Raw genomic sequence first — 6,613 nt, 5'->3', positions numbered from 1 at the left:
TAACTACCTTAGGATCCTCCCAGGAAAAAACACAATAACATTAGAGAATGTACTAGTATAGATATCAAAAATCAAAGAATGAGTTTCTGCTTTCAGGTAGAATGGAGTAGTTTGCAGCAGGACAATAATATCACTGCAAGCAACCAGAAAGATAAAATATAAAGGTATGAGAGCACTGCAGAAGTAATAAGGACTAGAAGAAATAACATTCAACAAAGGGAAAAAAAGAGAGAGAGAGAGAGAAAGACCTTTTAGAAGTAAGTTAAGGATCTTCAGATGTCCCTTCCCCAAGGGAATTAGAAAATTCTGGTCATGAAAAAGAATTGAAAATCTAAGTGCAACTCAAGCAGAGAGCTACTGCTGGGAACAAATAAAACAATAGTGTTTGGTGGTCCTATGGGGCTGGAGTGACAAAATTGGAGACTTTAGAATCTCAAATATATAAAAAAAGATATTTGCTATTTGTGAATCTAAACAGAGTAAGAGACAAAAGAATTAAGCCAAAATCCTATGAAAAATGGGGCAGAGATATTTCTATTCTTCTATTTTCTGGGGGACAAATGCCAACCTAAATAGAAGTCACTTAAACACAAGATGAGAGTTGAAACCCTGGAACCTCTTTTTCTTAAGAGCATTTACCATTCAAGACATGATAGGAGACTGAATTTACCCTACCAGATGGTTATATGGAGGATAAAGAACCGAGCAGATATTTTGGTGACCTTAAGACACTATGGGAAAATTGGAGTCTTTAGCAGGTTCAAACATAGTCATTATCACCCAGGAGATATCTGCTAAATCCTAAACCTGCAATGGGAAGAGATACAAATAAACAAATAAATATGACTTTTGAAAATTAGAATAAAGTCTTCACAAATCATAAATCCTGAGGATGCAAAAATCTAATGCACTCTCAGATGAAAGTGCTAGATAGTCATATTATCAGAACAGGAACAAATCAGAGGTAGACAGGTCCTTATCAAAATTGCAATTTAGCTTCGACCCAGTTTTGTTCTTGATTTAAAAATAAATAAATAAATAAGCTATAAAGTACAGTCACTCACTAGAGTGATACAGACACACACAGAGAGAAAGAGAGAGAGAGAGGAAGTGAAAAAGTATCCCTCAAAAACCATAGCCATATCACAATTCCTCCTCCATTCTCTTTGCAGGATTTTCAACACCCTCAAACCTACACCTGCAGTGTTTTTAAACCTGTGGGTCTGGATCTCAAATTGCTCAGTCAGTCATGGGGGATCAAGTCACCTTAACCAGCATGCCATAGGCTGCCCCAGTTCTGTTTTTGATTTGAATAAGGTGATATACTTCTCTTCTCATATCTACCCAGTAATTAAAGATTAAACCTTCTCTGGTAAAATATAACATCATTAGTAGTCTATATGATTCTTTAATGTAATATAAGCAGAATCCAATAAAAAATCAAAAAAGACAATTACATGTGACCAATAACCTAAAAGAATAAAACAAGAAACAATATATAACTAAAGGTGAGCCTGGAGACAACGACTTTAATTATGATTTGGTATCTTATTATACTCCTACTATACAAAATATAGAACATAGATGTACACACACACACTCACACATATGCACACATATACATATGTACTCTAGAAGGTTGAATTGTGAATGTTCAAATCCTAAACCTCAATACCTGTGATTGTGACCTTATTTGACAGCGGAATTTTTGCAAATATAATGAAGTAAAGATGAGGTAATACTGGATTAGAGTAGATTCTAAAATCAAAGATCAATGTCCTTATAAGGAGAGGGCCAGCAGGTGATGTGGTGGTTAAGGCACTGGACTCCCATATGGGTGACGATGGTTCAAGTCCTGGACCCCATGGCTTGAAAATCATGCCAGGCACATGAACATGCATGTCAAAAACCCCAGGAGAAGAACAGAGAAGAAAGAGAATTGACAAGAAGGGACTGTGGCGTGGCTATCCCCACTGGGAGGTGATTTCTCACTTTCTCTCTGTCTCTCTCTCTGTGGTGAGCACACACACTTTATGGCAACAACAATAGCAGCAAACTTTAAAAAAAGGAGAGAGTGACATAGAGATACACTTAGGGGGAAGATGTCCATATGAAGAACATTATTATTCAGAAACTAGAGTAATGCAGCTATAAATAATCAAATGCTAAGAATTGCCAGAAGCTTGGAAGAGGCAAAGAAGGATTTTTTTCCTGGAGACTTCAGAGGAAGAATGGTCCTGCTGCCATCTTCACTGCAGACTTCTAACTTCAAAAACACTGAGAAAATAAAATTCTGTAGTTTAAAGCCACCTGGTTTGTGGGAATTTGTTACAACAGCTCTAGAAATGCATATACACATACACACGTAAGTATACATGTTGCAAGGCATTGGATTTCAGCCAATAAAAGGTTATAATTCTTGTGAAAAGAAAGCACAGTAGTTGAGATCCATGTTCACCTTAATATTCTTTCTGATATCATTTCCCAAGATGTGACTGGAGTGAAGAAAACATTGTTGTTGAGTAAATGAACTGGAGATAGAATAAAGTTTGCAACTGCTGAAATATAAGATATTTAGGGAAAAAAAAGAGGGAGCCACAAGGAAAGCAGCACATATTTTTGCCCAAATGTCTATTCAGATTTTTGGGAAACTCTTGACCTACACAGATGTTTGTAAGACTCTTGGAGTTCCAAAACTCTTGACCTACACAGATGTTTGTAAGAAACTTGGAGGTCAAGCAACATATAGGAACTAAAAAGCTGGAAAGTTAGGCAATGATTAAAGAGGTCACACAGTGAAGAGATTCACACAGTGAAACATTGAGGTTCAAGCCTAGTCAGAGTATAGAAACCTTGTTAAACACTCTGGGCTTTCTGTTGACCCCCTATCAATCATATCCCAGAAATAAGAAATACATCACAAAATAAGAGACACATCAGGAAGTAAGGACAAAACTGACATAGAGGCTAGAAAAAATGAAAAACAAGCCTCAGCATGATTAAGCTGCTCTGGTAATGAACATACATGCTGGGGTATAATGTGATTCTCCAAAGAGGAAGAATCATTATCATTCTCAAGATATCAGAAACAATGTATAATACACAGGAAATAAAAGGATAAAATATTTTAAAAGACCAAATATTTTAAAACACAGAAAAAATAGTTATTAGTAATATATAAATAAAACAGTCTATAAAGGTAGAACCAGTATTATCCAAATGTTAGATTAGTACATTAGAACCCCAAAATGACTGATTAATATATTTTTAAAAATTAGATGGCTAGCTCCATGGTACAGTGGTAATGCACTATTCAAGAGAAGCTGGATCCTACATGGTGACCATGGTTTGAATCCCTGGTGTGATCAGCCTGAAACATGGCATGCCCATGCACAAGCACTCAAGATCAATGGAAGAAGGGGATCATGGCATGATCAAATTCTGTGGAAGTTGGTTCTCTTTATCCCTCTCTCTCTCAGCCATGTGAATGCACTCTATCATGCATAAAAATATTTTTTTTTTTGGAGAGGTTTTCGCTATAGGGCGCGTGCTCTCGCCAGACAGAGAGAGACATAGAGACAGAAAGCGAGAAATCACTCCCCAGGGGGGATGGTCACGCCGCAATCCCTTCTCCTCCATTCTCCTCTCAGGATCTTGGGCACGCACACACACGCGCCCGGCGTGAGTTCTAAGCCACCGGGTCCTGGACGTGAACCACGGTCGACTACTTGGGAGTCCAGCCACATAGCCATTATGCTAACTGCTGGTTCCCTTCCATAAAAATAATTTTTAAAAAGGAAATATCAGAAGTAAAAAGAATAAGTTATGTATCATTTCAAAAATTAGACTCTAAAAATATATTAAATGGACATTCTATAACTTAGAAACTCAATATCTGAAACTAAGGACTAAATGGATTGCTTTAACATCAGATGGAACACAACAAAAGACAAAATGAGTAAATGCAAAGAAAATTTCAACAGAAAAGACCTAAACTGAAGCAGATAAAGATAAATACGAGAAAAAGATAAAGAAAAGAAAATACTGATCGAAGAATAAGGGATAAATGAGACACAAATAAAGGCTTAACATACATGCAATCAAAATTCTAAATGATAAAACAATTAATGGAACACAGTCAATATGTGAAAAATTAATTACTTTAAAATTTTGAAATCTGACAAAATACTTCAACATAAAGATCCAAGAAAAACCAGGAAACAATAAGGCGGATAATGTGTTGACAAATATACATACAAAATTTTGTACCAAGTAAATAAAATCAACAAAGGAGGTGAAATTTATAGATTATTTTATTTGCCAGTGGGCACTTACTCTCACCAAAGAGAAACAGAAAGAGAGAGAAAGAGAGGAGAGAGAGAGAGAAAATACCCCCTATGGGGGAAGATCTTGCTGCAAACTCTTCCCCTCTATTTCTTCCTCCTTTGGGGATTTTCAGCACACACATATACCCAGTGTATTTTCCGAGCTGCCAGGTATGAGACTCGAATGTTATAGTTGGCTATGTGACCATGTGGGATCTAGCTGACTTAGCTGGCCTCAGATTTTTTTAAAAACTGATTTTTTAAGAAGTGATGAACAGTATATCTTGAAAAGGCTTTTTTGCTATAGGGTGCGTGTGCTTGCCAGACAGACAGAGACAGAGAGACAGAAGCAAGAAATCATTCCCCAGGAAAGATGGACACACTGCAATCCCTTCCCCTCCATTCTCCTCTCGGGATCTTGGGCACGCACGCCCATGTACCGGGTGTGAGTTTTAAGTCACCGGGTCCGGGATGCAAACTGCAGTCGACTACATGGGAGTCCAGCGAAATAGCCATTACGCTAACTGCTGGTCCCAGTATATCTGCACTAGAAAAAAAATTCTTGAGCTGAAGAAAAATAATCTAATCTTCATAAGGAAAAGAACCGTAATAACGAATGAGTAGCAGAAAAGACAAATATTAACACACATTTAAATGGAAATCTACTTAAAACCCAATGATAATACTTACTTAGATTTGTGACACATGTTAAATAAGTTATATAACTTTACCCTAAGAGATGGAAGTAGTAAATGGAGTTAAATTCTTCTTAAGTCCCTTTATTATTTTTTTTAGAGGTTTTTGCTATAGGGTGCATGCGCTCACCAGACAGACAGAGAGAGACAGAGAGACAGAAAGCAAGAAATTACCCCCCAGGGGGGATGGCCACACCGCAATCCCTTCTCCTCCTTTCTCCTCTCAGGATCTTGGGCATGCACCCACACAAGCCCAGTGTGAGTTTTAAGCCACCAGGTCCGGGATTCAAACCACAGTCGACTACATGGGAGTCCAGTGACATAGCCATTATGCTAACTGCTGGTCCTACATCCCTTTATTATTTTGAAAGCAGTAAGAATTAGTAATTAAATAAAAACACTAAACTATAGGAAATCCATATTTCAGTCCTTTAAATGGCCATCTTTCAATAATAAACATTATAAATGAAACCTACAACAAAAACATAAATAAAAAACCCACTTGATTTACCCAAAAGAAGAAAGAGGGCAATAAACAATCATGGAACAGATAAGTCAAACAGAAAATAAGTAAGGCAATATTCTTTGGTAAAGAGCGAGTCTACAAAGACTCGGAAAGGAAGCTGCATTTATTTTTACCAGAAACAACAACAACAAAATCACTATGCATACAAATAAACAGGAAAACAACGCTTATTCAAAAGAAGAAGAAACAGAAAGAAAATATCTCTAAAGAAATAGACATTGGAAATACAATACAAATAATTTGAAATGACTGTCTTAAATATGCTCAGAGTTGAATGAAAATATGGGAGATGAATTAAAGGATATCAGGAAATTAAATTTGAGCAAAATAATAAATGTCAATAAAGAGAAATTATAAACAAAATGAAATTCTGGAGATAAAAAGAATAAGAACTACATTGAAAATTTCACTAGACTTTAGTAGCAGAACTGAAGAGGCAGAAGAAAGAATAACAAACTTGTAGAAAAGACATTTTAAATAATCAAATCTAAAGAGTAAAAAGAAAACAGAATGAGGAAAGTTGTACAGAGCCAAAGGGACCTGTAAAACACCACTAAGACAAGCCATGCCTGGAACAAATCCTGACAAAGCCCTTCCTGACCAAAGTAAAAATTCCTCCCCACAGTTCTTCCTTGGCAACGCAATTTCCAGCACCCCTCCTTTATGGGAGCTCTGTTTTTCTTTCCCTCTCCTTCAATAAACTCCTCACTTTGCTATAAAAAAAAAAAAGGAAGAAGAAGAAAAATAAGAAAGGACTAAAGAGATTCTTGAAGAAATAATGCTTGAAAATCTCTCAGATTTGAAAAGAGATGTGGATCTATGAATCCAAGAATTTCAATAAATTCAAATAAGATAAACCCGCAAACACTCACATTGACAGACATTATAATTGAACTACTGAAAACCAAAAACAGAATCCTGAAAGAATCCAGAGAAAAGTGAGTTGTTCATACAAGAGATGCTTAATAAGATTCAGAGTAGATTTCTCATCAGAAAACATGGGCACCAGAAAGCAATGGGATGATATATGTAACGGCCTAAAAGAAAAAAAAAAAAAGAAAGAATAG

Source organism: Tupaia chinensis, unplaced genomic scaffold (genome assembly GCF_000334495.1).
Source record: "Tupaia chinensis unplaced genomic scaffold, TupChi_1.0 Scaffold145805_1, whole genome shotgun sequence".
NCBI lineage: Eukaryota > Metazoa > Chordata > Mammalia > Scandentia > Tupaiidae > Tupaia > Tupaia belangeri.
Note: the sequence above shows the minus strand (reverse complement) of the source record.